Here is an 11,329-nt window from a genome sequence, read left to right as displayed (position 1 = left end):
TATAAGGATACAACATCACCTAAAACCTCCGCTAACCTATGACTAGTTATCATGTTATTTGTTTTGTGTTATTGTTCATTTATTTAAAAATAAAAAAAATAAAAAATAAATAAAAAATAAAAAAAGTTTATGCAAGTTCTTGTTTGCTCAAAAATTTTAAGTTGATCTAAAAAGAATTGTGATTTGAATTCATCAGTGAGCTTAAAATTTTGAACACATGATCTGATGAGTGAATCTGTTAGTTTGGTTACTTGTTGAGGACAGTTAAAAAATCACATGTTTGATCCGAGCACTCAAGCACATTAGCACATAATTTGTGAGGTATGACATGAGGTCTAATATGTGTGTTTCTGCATCTTGGATGAAATTGGATGACTTATTAAATGACACTATGGCATATATAGTGATGAAAAAAAAAAGAATAAATAAATGATCATTGATGGCTTTTCACTAAGTAGCTGGACCTCTTGCCTCAAAGCATTGAGTGTTCACGTCAAAAGGTGAAAAATTTGGATTTGATCAATGTCATGGTTAGTTGGTTTTGTAGCCTTTTTTACTTGAGTTAATAGGTCCTTAGGGGTGTCTTTACACCTAATGCCCTAAAACCATCTGGTTTGGGAGTCATTGACTTAACACTCGCTACAACGGTCAAATAGAAAGCTTAAGGGAACCAACATTGCACAACCTAACCAAAAAAAAAAAAAAAAGAAAAAGAAAGAAAAAGAAATATGCCAGTGTGTCATTCTAATAGGAATTTCAGTGAATTCTGAGATAAGGAGACATTGCATATTGGAAAGATTTGGAAGCCTCATAATTTTGTACTAATTCATTGTACACAAATTTCAAACTTGTGATGATTTAGCATGTCCTTTGTAAGTAATTGCACTTTGAGATTCCAATTCATTGTGAAGATGGAATTCATCTTTTTAAGTTTGCTTATGAATGAAAACCATGATCTTGAAGTGATGCTTTAATTTTTGAAATAACATGAACTGTGCATGATGTTTGTGGGTAACATTTCTGGAAAACCCTCACGAGACCTCACTCGTCCACTAGGGAATTCCTAGGGGTTTAAAAGGCTTGTTGCATACGCTAAATGCAATCGTACATCCCACGAAAGATGGATTTATCTTTTGTTTTCTGTTTTTCCATTTTTGTTTTTAGTTTTGTATTGCTAAGGGACTAGCAATATGTAAGTTTGGGGTTGTAATAAGTGCCAAAATATTCATATTTTCAGCCCTTAACTTGCATGTTTTAATCCTTTGGTTTTAGTTAATTAGGCCATTTTAATTCCTTTTTGTGTTTTTTATACTTTTGCAGGCTCTTGGAAAAAAATGAAGTAAATCTAGATGATTTGGGCTCAAAAAGAGAAGATGGAGAAAATTGAAGCTCCCTAACATTGCGATCGATCACAGGGTACTTGCGATCAAGCGCAGTACCCGAGAGGATTAAACACAAATAAGGCCAGGAGTGATCGAGCGTAGGACAGAAGAAGGATCGATCGCAGACCTGCGCGCTGGAGAATTCAAGAAGCTGCGAACAAACTCCCTTTCCTTCCATATTAGGGTTTTCCAACTCCCAATTGTAACAAGATTAAAACCCTACAAAATTCCTAGGTTTACTAGTTTGTCAAGGACCTCTAAAGCCTATAAATAGACCTCTAAACCTCAAGAATAAACATCCTTGGAACATCCTTGGAAGAGGCACAACTTTGGGGAGAGGAATTGGAGGCTGCCTTTCGGTTCTTTCTTTACCTCTTTCCTTTTCTTTTATTTTAATTATGTGTAACTAACTCTTGAGGAGGGCTAGATTGAAGCCCTAATTATGCTTATTTAATATTTCAATATTGGCACCTTTGTGATGATCATGTTGTGATATTTAACTTGATTAATTCCTGTTTTCATGAATTCCTCATATGTATGTGACTGGCCATTATATGCATGTGGCATGGACTAGTTAGTTAAATCAATTTGGATGGCCGAGTCCTGGGTTTAATAGAAGTAACAAAAGAATCCACAACGCGATTCTTGGGTTAATCAATATGGGGAACCGGGAGTATATGCCATGCCCTAGGCCTCATGTGTTTGTTGATTTCCATAGAACATATGCTTTCCTAAGGAACAACTTAGTATACACCATGCTAAATCCCTTAGAAAAGAAAAGAGTTAGAGTATACGCCATGTCTAACTCGTTGCTTAGGGAAATCTATAGCTTAAGGAGTATACGCCACGCCCTTAGGTTGACAAACATTAGATATACATAACATGATCAAAGCATTGGCATATTGTTATATTATCTAAGTATGATTAGTGGTAGATATCAGTGACAAATTTGATATTTTAATTAATTCAAAACAAAATCATAATCCTCGTGGGATCGATCTCATACTTGCTACACTATACTATTGTTTTGATCTTGTGCACTTGTGAGTTAAAACATACTAAATATTATCTATTAATTTAGGTAGTATTTGGCACATCACTTGATTAAAATAAAATTGGATATCTATTTGTTTTTTGTCCAATGGATACAATTGATGATTTGGTTAAATCCAGATATCTTTTATGATTTTGTACAATGGATGGATACATTAGATCTTTTGATTGATTTGTTAAGCATAGCAAGACATACATAAGTTTGTATTTGTGAGAACTTAAGATTTTATTGATGAACATGAATGTGTTGTTCCAACTTGGTGGGTGTGGATCCCACAACTTTAGTATTTTTATCTTGTGATTAGTTTTATTTTATTTAGTTTATGTTTGTTTATTTTCAAAATCAAAAACAATTTGGAACTAGATTAAGATAGAATTGATTTAGATAGGAATTAAATTTCACGACACAATTCTCTGTGGATTCGACCTTACACTTGCATAAACTATATTGCAAATGACTCGTGCACTTGCGAGTACTTTAAAACTCACAACAAATACTGCCACTAAATTTTCTACCTCTTTATCCTTGAGTCGCTAATTTTACATTATTTTCATACTTGTGAAAACATATGTATATATTTTGGTATACCAACCAAAATGCCTCGGCCAAAGACTTTGAGAATAATATCCATAAAATCTATCTCAAGGGGAAATTTATTGTCTCTTTGTTCTTCGACAAAGGATTTGACTCCCCTATTAGAAAAGACTTGTCCACAATATTGCATGTAATTGTCTAACACCCCAGAATTGTTGATCGTATATTTGTTCACCCTTTGGTGTATCAAAATAATCTCCATGCAACATCAGAGTCCACAATGTCCTCAAGATTTAGAATCAAAGTCATAAGTAGTCTTTAAGAAGTTATTGTCTTTCCTTATAGACAATATCTTTGTGGAAAGACGATTCCTTTGTCAGTTCAGTGCTTTAGGGTCTCAACACCTACACATCAATCCGAACTCTCCGTTTCGCTTGATCAAGGTAGATAACTGAGACTCGATGTGTAATAGTCTTTCTCAAAATGGAATGCCAGATCCATTTACCGACTGCAAACATCTTTATTTAGGATACAAAGATTATGGATTAAGACCTTGTGTGATAACCACATTAGTCACATCCATAGCCATATTCAATGTTGAAAGTTTATCAAGATCGTGTTCTACCTCTAGGAATCAAAAATTCAAAAGAATGCAATTAAGCCATTTCATCAAACACACAATATGCATAGCCGAATAAAACAAACAAACATAACCACAACACAAGGTTTGTTTATGAAGTGGAAAACCCTTGAGCACCTCAAGGTAAAAGCCACTACGGGACAGCCAAACCCAGGAAACCACTAAATGAAGATTCACAGTTACAGAATAGACGATACTTACTCCCTTAAGGAACTCTAAACTTAGGAAGAACAACAACCTTTCCAGCTTGTCTCCATCGTGACCAATGTGCATCTCCTTACTGACCCTTCGGTAGACTTCCTTCACAAAGCATCCAAAGTAACCATCTTTATAAAAAGCAAGGGAACAAGGCACGCCAAAGGCTATACGCCAATCAAGAGTAAAGGGCAGCGCAAAGCTATATCACCACCCCTCTTGAGTAATAGCACCACTGAGACATAGCACTCGTGGAGAAATATTGAGACTTTAGTGAAGAGAGCTCACAAAATAAATTTACAAAGTCTGAAGAATGAACAGTGACTAAAGGCCTTTTATAGTGGAAAACATTTCCTCCTTTACGTCTTAACTGGAAGACCAGATTTCCCAAATCTGAGATATCCATGTCCTAACGTGCAGCAGTCCTATTCTGACGAGAAGACCAAATGCCTCTGCTTCGTCACATGTCCTGTCTTAACATGCCTTCTAACAGGAAAACAGGAACCCCAACCTTTGCTCCCATTACATGTTCCGTCCTGATGAAGTTTCTGACAGTAGCTTCATTCTTCAATCCTGTCACATGTCTTGTCCTAACGTGACTCTTGACACAGCAACAGTAACTCCTTATTATATGTCCCATCTTGACGGCATATCTGATGAGACACCAATAGCTTCACTTTCAGTCCCGTCACATGTCTTGTCCTAACGAGACTCTTGAAGTGGCGATAGTAACTCCCGTTACATGTTCAGTCTTGACAGCATTTTTTATGAGAAAACAAAAGCTTCAACAACCAAGACTGTCACATATCTTGTCCTAACGAGACTCCTAACGAGAAACCAGGGAATCCAACCTTTATTCCCATTACATACTTGTCCTAACGCAATTCCTGACAAGAAACTAGGGAGACCATTTTTGCTCCCGTTACATGTCTCGTTTTGACAATACTTCTGATGGGAAAACAGAGGGCTCTTTATTCGGTCCAGTTACAAACCTTGTTCTGACGGCACTTCTGATGGAAAACAGAGAACACTTCAAGAAGCCCTAAAACCTTAGAATAAACTCTCAAAGTTCCACAATTAAACACATAAACATATAAGAAATAACATTGAATATGGCCAACCTAAAACTTAACAGTCTCCCGCTTTGGGCATTCAATTACAAAAGCCTAAAACAAATGTTTAAAACTTTTACAAGGTTCAAAGCCACAAAAACCATCAAACCACAAAGACCACTCCTTCCAAACCAAAGCAAACCAAAGTGGTAAGTCATGGAACTTACTCCAAAAGACCATTTTGCACTATTCCAAAATAAGTGAGAATAATCTCAATCAAATTATCCAACTATCAATGCCACAATAACCTGACTCTGAAACACTTCACACAGAAAACATTACTGCTTATTCAATAAACGAAAAGAAAAAACAGTCACAAAAGATTTCAAGGAGCAAAGGCAAAGGACAAAAGAAAAAGTTTTCAAAACACACTCTCCCCCATTTTGTCATAAGGGACAAAGGGGTAGAAATAACAGAGTATTTGTTGTGTCAATTTTAATTAACTTGCAAGTACACGAATCAATTGTAATCAATGGATTGCAAGAATGAGGTCGATCCCACAAGAAATTGTATTCTTGAAAGAAATTTTAAGTCTAAATTAATTGAACCCTAATCTAGTTCCAAATTTTTGAGAGATTTTTGTTTGAATGAAAAATCAAAAGACTAAGTAATTTAATGTGATTGTAATCTAATGACGAAGGACTAGGGTTTCGGAATCCACACTCACATTCATAGCAACATAACTTCATGGTCTATAATATTCCCCAAAGTTCTCGCATATAAATCTTAGGTTTGTTTTACTATTGCTTCAAAGAATTAATCAAAATATCCCAAATATCCATTCATAACCCAAATCACAAAAGAAATCCAATATTCAATCAAATCATTAACTGTATCCGTAAATCACAAGAAAATATCCGATTTTTATCAAAACATCAATTGTATCCAGAGAATAAATCACAGGGAAAATCCAATGTTTTTAACAAAAAAAAAAAAAGAAGCAATCAATTGTATTGAATAATCTCAAATCATCAAGTGTATCCTTGAATTACATATCCAAGAATTATTCAATCCAATTGATTAGAAGTAAACCAATAGGGCAATTAAACCATTAAATTGGGAAACATTACATACATGAAACAAAGTTGCTAATCATAAGTGAGGCTTCAACTTCAACCTTAGTTTTTAGGTTTAGCCTCTCATGTTATTGAAAGACAAAACAAGATTAATTGAATTCATAATGGAAAATTGAGTACTTACAAACATGAATAACAAAGTTGAGATCCAAAAGCTAGGAAACCCTAAAACTCTCTTCTTTCTCCTTTGAAATCTCAAAATTCGTAGCCTCCCTAACCTATTCTTCTCTATTTATAGGCCTAAAACTAGGGTTTATAATTTGCAATAGACTTAAACTTGTTGCCAAATCAGACGGTGCGCTCGACCGCCCACCTGCTCCGCTCGAGCGTACTCGAGTACGTAGGTTTCCCTTGCCACGTAGGCATGTGCGCGCACTGTGTTTTGAACAAGGCTTGTTTGCACTCGATCGTGGGGCACTGGCCTCGAGCACATGTGCGCTCGAGCCTAGTGGTTTGCGCTCGATTATGTTGACAAACTCTTGCAAATTCCTTCCAAAGTATGCAATTTCACATAAAACCCCCAGCTTTCCTTTAGCAACCTATAAAACACTAAAAACACAGAACTAACTCATAACATCAAATAATAACACAGCTAAAGGATTAACACAAGTAAATTAAGAGGTCCAAATATGCAATATTTGGCACACATCAGTATTCATGGATTGATATATCCTTACAAGAAACTCACAAGTCACAATTGTAGGAAGGAAGTGGGAAGGGACAACAAAACCTTGTTTGAAACAATACGAGTGATTCAGATTTTAGAGCAACTCGCACCCATATTGCGACAACAAGTGAACTCGAACCATAAAGTCAGGCTAACACATGTTCAGTGCAACAAAAGTCAAGATTCTTTGAAGCAAGAAGATGGAGAATATTTTAGGACAGGACCAATCATCAAACAAAAAATTGGATTCACAAAATTCAAACCTCTTTATTGATCAATAGAAGGTCACACACTCATTCCTCCTCAATTGTCCAACAGTTAATAAGAAATCACAATCCCGTGGGTGTTTCACCTTTTACTGCAATGCAAAGACACCGACTTTTTCTATAAGGATGAGAAAGCAGGATAGCATTTGAACTCATTACAATTGACTACTGATCTTTGATCAATCAAAAACTTGTCATTGAGAGAGGTGATGCCATGAACACTTTTTAGAGACAAGTAAAACTTGTGGGGTCAATTTGTTACAAACACAGAAGAATATTTGAGAGATAAATGAAGTCAAAGAAAATCCCACCTTCTTATACTTAGACACACGAGGTTACATTGAACATACTTTAGAGAGATTCAGGACAAGAAAACTTGTTATTACAAACAGTTTTAGAGCAAGAAAAACAAGAGAAGAGTCACTCTGATTAAATCAAACAAAGAAATAAGTTCGTTCAAGCTTCCCGATCAACTAATGGATTCTAACTTGTGAGTGTGGTGTTGTGCTAAATACTACCTAAATTAATAGATAATATTTAGTACGTTTTAACTCGCAAGTGCACAAGATCAAAGCAATAGTATAGTGCAGCAAGTACGAGATCGATCCCACAGAGATTGTTGATTTTATTTAGAATTGATTAAAATATCAAAGTTGTCACGAAATTGATATTGATATATGAGAAAGAAATAAAGATAAAGATAAAGGTAGGGCTTTGATATCCACCACTAATCATGCTCAAATAATATAACAATATGCCAATGATACAATCATATTATTAATACCTAATGTTTGCCAACCTAAGGGCATGGGTGTATACTCCTTAAGCTATAGATTTCCCTAAGCAACGAATTAGGTATGGGTGTATATTCTAACTCTTTTCTTTCTCAAAGGATTTAGCATGGGTGTATACTAAGTAGTTCTTTAAGAAAGCATAAATCTATGGAAATCGACAAACACACAGAACCTAGGGCATTGATGTATACTCCCGGTTTTCTATGTTGATTAACCTAAGAACCCGGTGTGAATTTCTTTTGTTACTCTTATTAAAACCCAAGACTCGGTCATCCAAATTGATTTAATTAACTAATCCATACCACATGCATATAATGGCCAATCACACACATATGAGGAATTCAATAAAACAGGAATTAATCAAGTTAAGCATCACAATATGATTATCACAAAGGCGCCAATTAAATAAACATAATTAGGGCTTTAATCTAGCCCTACTAAAGAGTTAGTTACACATAATTAAAATAAAACTAAAAAGAAAAGGGAAAGAAAGAACCAAAAACGACTCCTTGAAGTGGCCTCCAATTCCTCTCCCCAAAGTTGTCTCCTTCAAATTGCGTATTCAAGGATCATTATTCTGAAAGTTTAGAGGTCATATTTATAGGCTTAGGAATGCTCTAGAAAACCTAGAAACCCTAGTAAAATCATAGGGTTTAGTCCTAGGGCAACTAGGATTAGAAAAACCCTAATATGGAAAGCAATATAGGTTTGGCCGCAGCTTCTAGAATTCTCTAGCGCATGGGTGCGCTCGATCGCAACCCATGTGCACTCGATCACACCTCAGTGATCGATCTCCTTGTGTATGTACGAGCGCATGGGTGCGCTCGATCGCAACCCATGTGCGCTCGATCACACCTCTGCGATCGATCTCCTTGTGTATGTACGAGCGCAAGGTTGCACTTGTCTGGTCCTTTTGCTTGTAGTGTGCTCGATCGCAAGGGAACCTGCGATCGATCGCACTACCAAAGCTTCCAGCTTTTCCCAAATTTGCTCTTTAAGCCCAATACTTCCAAATTTGCTTCTTTTTCTTCCAAAAGCCTACATAAACAAAGAAAACACATAAAAGAACTAAAATAGCATAAACTAACAAAACTAAGGAATTAACACATATAAGTTAAGGGCTAAAATATGAATATTTTGGCACTTAACACACCCCCAAACTTACATATTGCTAGTCCCTTAGCAATACAAAACTAAAAACTAAATGGCAAAACAGAAAAGAAAAAGATAAATCCATCTTCGTGGGATGTATGATTGCATTTAGCATATGCAACAAGCCTTTTAAACCCTTAGAAATTTCCTAGAGGACGAGCGAAGTCTCATGAGGGTTTTCCAAGAATATTACCCACAAACATCATGCACAATTCATGTTATCCCAAAAATTTAAGTATCACTCAAAACCATGATTTCTATTCATTAGCCAGCTTAAAAAGAAAAACTCCATCTTCACAATGAATTGGAACTTTAAAGTTTAATTACTTACAAAAGACATGCTAAGACATCACAAGTTCGAAACAGTGTACAGTGAACTAGCACACAAATATGAAGCTTCCAATTGTTTCCAATGTGCAATGTCTCAATATCTCAAAGTTCACTGAAATCCCTATTAAAATAAATATCTATGGCATAACTTTTTCTTTTTTCTTTTTTTCTTTTTGGTCAATCTGTGCCATGTTTGGTTCCCTTAAGCTTTCTAATTGGTCCATGTAGCTAATGTTAGGCCAATGACTCCCAAACCAGATGGTTTTAAGGCATTAGGTGTAAAACACCCCTAAGGACTTACTGACTCAAGTCAAAAAGGTTACAAAACCAAATTAACCATGACATTAACCAAATCAAAATTCTTCACTTTTTGACGTGAAACTCAATGCTTTGAGGTAAGAGGTCCAATTACTTAGTGAAAAGCTTATCAATGCTTTTTTTCTTTTCTTTTCTTTTTTCATATATATATATGCCAAAGTATCCATCTAATAAGTCATCCAGTTTCACCCAAGACATAGAAACACACACATCAGACTTTCATGTCATATCCCACAAATTATGTGCTCATGTGCTTATGTAAGATCAGATCAAACATGTGAATTCTCAACTGCCAAAATCAACTAATCAAACTGAAAAATCCTATCATTAGATCATGTGTTCAAAATTGTAAGCTCACCAATGAGAATCAAATCACAATTTTTAAGATCAACAAAAATTTTAAGACAACATGAACATGCATATTTTTTTTCTTTTTTTCAAAAATGGGACAAAGTGTGTGTAAAGTGTCTTCTATACCCCTAAACTTAAATTACACATTGTCCCCAATGTGCGTATAACATGGAAAGAAATTACCCAGGCAATGGACGAACTGTTTGGAATAGTAGGGCTCATAGCACACCCCCAAACTTGAATTGAAGCACATTTGTCTCTGCAAAACACTAAAGTAACAAAGGAAAACAAAAACAAAATAAAAAATAAAAATAAAACAAACAAACAAACAAAATAAAAAGGATATGTTGTGGGTTGCCTCCCATAAGCGCTAAATTTAACATCTTCAGCCAGACTGTGGCACTTTAAACTTGAAGCACCAATCTTTCCTTCTCTTGCACCAAAGGGAATGAATTCTTCCTATTGCAAGATGCTTCCAAATGTCTGTAGATCAGGGAGGACCACTTTGAGTTTTCTCAAATAGTTTTTCATCTGGTGGGGAATCATGAACTGGAATGAAGTAGGAAGAAAACTCAGGGAGCTTCTCTATCTTGATGTCCTCAATTCGCTCATGTGGTAGCTCTAACAGACTTCTCTCCTGGCCTCTTGGTGTTTGTTAAGTGCCAAAATATTGATATTTTAGCCCTTAAACTTATATGTGTTAATTCCTTAGTGTTGTTAGTTTGTGCTATTTTACTTCTTTTTTGTATTTTCTTTGGTTTATAGGTTTTTGGAAGAAAATAAAGCATTCCTAGAAGTATCAAACTTAAAGGATAAAATTGGAAAAAAGCTAGAAGATTTGAAAGAAGCAAAAGTATTTTGGTAGTGCAATCGATCGCAGGGGACTTGCGATCGAGCGCACTTCCAGAGACGTCTAGATGAACGAGTGCAAGGCGTGCGCTCGTGCGCACAAGAGAAGACTCATTCGCATTGCGATCGAGCACAGAAGACATACGATCGATCGCAGAGGTGCGATCAAGCGCACACAGGATGTGATCGAGCGCACCCGTGCGCTAGAGAATTCTAGAAGCTGCGGCCAGACTTACTTTGCTTTCCATATTAGGGTTTTTCTAGTCCTCGTTGCACTAGGACTAAACCCTACGATTTTACTTGGGTTTCTAGGTCTTCTAGAGTATTCCTAAGCCTATAAATAAGACCTCTAAACCTTTAGAATGATCATCCTTAAATAAACACAACTTTGGGGAGTGGAATTGGAGGCTACTTCTAGGAGCGGTTTTCGGTTCTTTCTTTCCCTTTTCCTTTTAGTTTTATTTTAATTATGTGTAACTAACTCTTAAGGAGGGCTAGATTGAAGCCCTAATCATGTTTATTTAATATTTCAATATTGGTGTCTTTGTGATAATCATATTGTATTGCTTAACTTGATTAATTCATGTTTTCTTGAATTCCTCATATGTA

This window comes from Corylus avellana, chromosome ca10, assembly GCF_901000735.1.
Source record: "Corylus avellana chromosome ca10, CavTom2PMs-1.0".
Classification (NCBI taxonomy): Eukaryota; Viridiplantae; Streptophyta; class Magnoliopsida; order Fagales; family Betulaceae; genus Corylus; species Corylus avellana.
Note: the sequence above shows the minus strand (reverse complement) of the source record.